Genomic DNA, 5,274 nt, shown 5'->3' with positions numbered 1-5,274 from the left:
AGCCAGGACATGGAAGCAACCTAGATGTCCATCTGCAGATGAATGGATAAGAAAGCTTTGGTACATATACACAATGGAGTATTTCTCAGCCATCAAGAAGAATGCATTTGAATCAGTTTTAATGAGGTGGATGAAATTGGAGCCAATTATACAGAGTGAAGTAAGCCAGAAAGAAGAACATCAATACCGTATATTAACGCATATATATGGAATTTAGAAAAATGGTAACCTGAACCCTGTATAAGAGACTGCAAAAGAGACATAGGCATTTAGAACAGTCTTTGGGACTCTGTGGGAGAGGGTGAAGGTGGAATGATTGGGGAGAATGGAATTGTAGCATGTATATTATCATAAGTGACCAGTCCAGGTTCGACGCATAAATTTTCCTCTGTTCATTTCTTTGCATTTGTGCTTTTTTAATAAAATTCTTTTTTAGAAATAAAAAAAAAAAAATTAAAGTTGTTCTCTTTTTGTTCCAGTCTCCCATTCATGCTCCTTACATCTAGTCGGGCTTCTCCTGACGGCTCTTCCCGCTTCCCTCAGCTTCCAGATAGCCACCTCCTCTGTCTGTCTTCATGTGGTCTCTCTGCTCCTGTATCCCGCCCTGGCGTCTCTGTTTCCTTCTCTCACAAGGACACCAGGTAGATTGAATCAAGACCCACCCAACAGCCTCATTGTGCCCTCTTAGCGCAGTAGGCAGCGCGTCAGTCTCATAATCTGAAGGTCCTGAGTTCGTGCCTCAGAGAGGGCAGATCACACCTTTGGACTTCCCTGGTGGCTCAGACGGTAAAGCGTCTGCCTACAATGCGGGAAACCCGGGTTCGATTCGTGGGTCGGGAGGATCCCCTGGAGAAGGCGATGGCACCCCACTCCAGTACTCTTGCCTGGAACATCCCATGGACGGAGGAGCCTGGTGGGCTGCAGTCCACGGGGTCGCAGAGAGGCGGACACGACTGAGCGACTTCATTTTCACTTTCACTTTCACCTCTTTACAGGCCTTATCTCTAGTTACAGTCACACTCTGAGGGACACGGGCTTCAGTGTGAATTTCGGCACAACACAAATCAGTTCACCACAAGTAGCTTCCAGGCTCCCCTTCTCACTCACTGGCCGTTCCCCTTGAGCTTTCTTTGTTCCTTCTCTTTCGTCTCACCTCTAATGTTGCAGTGCTCAGGACTCAGCCTTTGGGGTCCCTGCTCCTTGTTATCTGCACCTTATTGTTATGTTATCTCAGCTCCTCCCACGGCTCTGAATGTTCCTGGGTTCGCCAGAATGCTCCTTTCCCTTTTTCTGTAAGATGGCTCTGGTAGCCCTTAGGTGTCTTTAACTTCATTTTAAACTATTTTGTTAGATTGCATTGTGACAGCTATCAGATCAACATGCATTTAAAAAAAAATCAAAAGGGATGAATTTTTGTGTAGCTATTTTAATATTGAAAATGGAAGAGAAAAAGCAACATTTTTGACATATTATGCTTTATTGTTTCAAGAAAGGTAAAAATGATTGAAATGCAAAAAACGATTTGTGTAGTGTATAAAGATTGAATCTGTCAAACCTGATTTGTGAAGTTTCATGCTTGAGCTTTCTCGCTGCATGGTGGGCTAGACCAGTTGAAGTTTATAATGTCAAACTGAAAAACTAGTTGAGAAAGTCAACGTTATATCACGCAGGAGATAGCTGACATACTCTAAATATCCAAATCAAGCATTGAAAATCATTTGCACCAGCTTGATTATGTTTATCATTTTCATGTTTGGGTTCAACGTAAGTTAAGTGAGAAAAATCTTCTTGACTGTAATTCCACACATGATTCTCTACTTAAACTAATGAAAATGTTCAATTTTTAAAACAAATTATGATGAGCAATGAGAAGTGGATACTGTGCAGTAACATGAAATGGAAGAGATCATAGGGCAAGCAACATGAACCACCAACAACCACATCAAAGGCCAGTCTGCATCTTAAAAAAGTGATGTTGCATATATGGTGGGATCGGAAGGGAGTCCTTCATTACGAGTTCCTTCTGGAAAACCAAACGATTAATTCCAACAAGTACGGCTCCCAGTTAGACCAACTGAAAGCAGTGCTTGATGAAAACCATGCAGAATTAGTCAACAGAAAATTCATAGTCTTCCATCAGGATAAGGCAAGGCTGCATGTTTCTTTGATGACCAGGCAAAACTGTTACAGCTTGGCTGGGAAGTTCTGATTCATCCACCATTTTCACCAGACATTGCACCCTTGGGTTTCCATTTGTTCTTGTCTTTACAAAATTCTTTTAATGGAAAAAAATTCAATCCCCTGGAAGACTGTAAAACTCACCTGTAATAGTTCTTTGCTCAAAAAGATAAAAAGTTTTGGAAAGATGAAATTATGAAGTTTCCTGAAAAATGGCAGAAAGTAGTGGAACAAAATGGTGACTATGTTGTTCAATAAAGTTCTTGGTGAAAATGAAAATGTGTCTTATTTTACCTAAAAACTGAAAGAACTTTTTGGCCAGTCCCACGCCTACATCCCAGTGACCCCTGTGTGTACGTTTCTGGCTCTGACCTCTCCCCTGACTTATACTCTGATGCGCTCTAGCCTTGCCAGTTACCTCACCTCTCTGAAACGCACTTTTCTTAACTGTGAACAGCAGTAACAGTGCCCAGCTCTTAGAGTATTTTGAAAATTTAGCACGACAGTGCACATTAAACACAGCATACTGTTAACAATTAACATCAACGTTATTTTTATGTCTTTGGAATTTCTCCATGAAGGTGTTAAACCATATGCCTAAATGCTGCTTTCTCCGGTGAGTGGAGTGGCAGTGCCTTGGTAGGCAGTGGAGCTGCCGTCATACAATAGACAAGGACAGGAAATGAAAGAACTCCCTATCCCCCGGGGATCATGGCTGCATTCAGAGGGGCAGAATGTTATTACTGGATTGGGAACCTGGCTGAGTCACGCACACTAACACAGTGATGCTTGAGAAAGCCGCCTCCCAGCCTCCAGCAGCCAGACTCCACCCAGTCACTGAAGCACTGCCCGCTCCATTTCACATAAAACAGAAGGAACTGTGAATCACCGTGTCAGCTTCACACCACCCAGATGCTTCCAACTGCAGCCTGCATTAAATGTGAAGGCCATAATAGGCCAGCCACCGGCCAACCACATCATGTCCTGGCCCGAGTCTGCTATGGCTGCTGCTGCTGCTGCTGCTGCTAAGTCACTTCAGTCGTGTCCGACTCTGTGTGACCCCATAGACGGAAGCCCACCAGGCTCCCCCGTCCCTGGGATTCTCTAGGCAAGAACACTGGAGTGGCTTGCCATTGCCTTCTCCAGTCTGCTATGGCAGACGTTACCAAAAAGGAAAAAACCATTCAAGAGGTGGAACACTTCCCAGCTAATGTTATGAGACAAACTTTAACCTGATGTCAAAACTAGACAAATAAAACTTTGGCCCAGTATCTCCCATGTGTATACTGCAGAGGTCTCTAGAAAATTGTAGCAAAACAAGTCTAGCAAAATAAAAACGTTTATGACCAAGTGAGTTCTTTCCCCAGGGATGCAAAATTGATATAACGTTGGATTAAGAACAGGACAGAAAGCCCAGAAAGAAACCCACAAACCTGTGGTCAGTCAGTCTGTGACAAAGGAGGCAAGACGACACAACGGTGGAAAGACAGTCTCTTCAACAAGTGGTGCTGGGAAAACTGGCCAGCTACATGTGAAAAAATGAAATTAGATTATTATTTAACACCATACACAAAAGTAAACTCAAAATGGCTTAAACACCTAAATGTGAACGTGGACACTAAGAAACTTCCAGAGGAAAACATAGGCAGATCACTCTTTGACATAAATTGCAGCAATATCTTTCTCAGTCCATCTCCCAGAATAATGGAAATAAAAACAAAAACAAATGGGGCCTACTTAAACTCAAAAACTTTTGCACAGCAAAGGAAAGAATCAGTTCAGTTGCTCAGTCATCTCTGACTCTTTGCGACCCCATGGACAGCAGCATGCCAGGCTTCCATGTCCATCACCAACTCCTGGGGCCTACTCAAACTCATGTCCATCGTGTTGGTGATGCCATCCAACCATCTCATCTTCTGTTGTCCCTTTCTCCTCCAGCCTTCGATCTTTTCCAGCTTCAGGCTCTTTTCACATGACTCGGTTCTTCACATCAGGTGGCCAAAGTACTGGAGCTTCAGCTTCAGCGTCAGTCCTTACAATGAATATTCAGGACTGACTTCCTTCAAGATAGACTGGTTGGATCTCCTTGCAGTCCAAGGGACTCTCAAGAGTCTTCTCCAACACCACAGTTCAAAAGCATCAATTCTTTATCGCTCGGCTTTCTTTGTAGTCCAGCTCTCACATCCATACATGACTACTGGAAAAACCATAGCTTTGACTAAATGGACCTTTGTTGGTAAAATAATGTCTCTGCTTTTTAATATGCTGTCTAGGTTAGTCATAGCTTTTCTTTCAAGGAGTAAACGTCTTTTAATTTCATGGCTGCAGTCACCATCTGCAGTGATTTTGGAGCCCCCCAAAATAAAGTCTGCCACTGTTTCCCCATCTTTTTGCCATGAAGTGATAGGACCAGATGCCATGATCTTAGTTTTCTGAATGTTGAGTTTTAAGCCAACTTTTCCACTCTCCTCTTGTACTTTCATCAAGAGGCTCTTTAATTCTTCTTCTCTTTCTGCCATGAGGGTGGTGTCATCTGCATATCTGAGGCTATTGTTATTTCTCCTGGCAATCTTGATTCCAACTTGTGCTTCATCCAGCCTGGCATTTCGCATGATGTACTCTTCATGGGAGTTAAATAAGCAGGGTGACAATATACAGCCTTGACGTACTCCTTTCCCAATTTGGAACCAGTCCGTTTTTCCATGTCCAGTTCTAACTGTTGCTTCTTGACCTGCATACAGATTTCTCAGGAGGCAGGTCAGGTGGTCCAGTATTCCCATCTCTTTCAGAATTTTCCACAGTTTATTGTGATCCACACAGTCAAAGGCTTTGGCATAGTCAATAAAGCAGAAGTAGATGTTTTTCTGGAACTCTCTTGCTTTTTTGATGATTCAGCGGATGTTGGCAATTTGATCTCTGGTTCCTCTGCCTTTTCTAAATCCAGCTTGACCATCTGGAAGTTCACGGTTCACGTACTGTTGAAGCCTGACTCGGAGATTTTTTAACATTACTTTGCTAGTGTGTGAGATGGGTGCAATTGTGCAGTAGTTTGAACATTCTTTGGCATTGCCTTTCTTTGGGAATGGAATGAAAACT

General features: G+C 43.0%; 1 non-coding gene across 1 annotated transcript; it reads left to right on the top strand.

Annotated features, from left to right (window-relative positions):
• Positions 1-678: 678 nt before the first annotated feature.
• On the top strand, positions 679-751 carry TRNAM-CAU (transfer RNA methionine (anticodon CAU)). Its single transcript has one exon. It is a non-coding gene; the product is annotated as a tRNA-Met (tRNA).
• The last annotated feature ends 4,523 nt before the right edge of the window (positions 752-5,274 follow it).

Source organism: Moschus berezovskii, chromosome 6 (assembly GCF_049115385.1).
Source record: "Moschus berezovskii isolate FMDL1 chromosome 6, NW_MosBer_1.0, whole genome shotgun sequence".
In the NCBI taxonomy this organism is placed as follows: domain Eukaryota; kingdom Metazoa; phylum Chordata; class Mammalia; order Artiodactyla; family Moschidae; genus Moschus; species Moschus berezovskii.
Note: the sequence above shows the minus strand (reverse complement) of the source record. Positions and strands in the feature narration are given on the sequence as shown.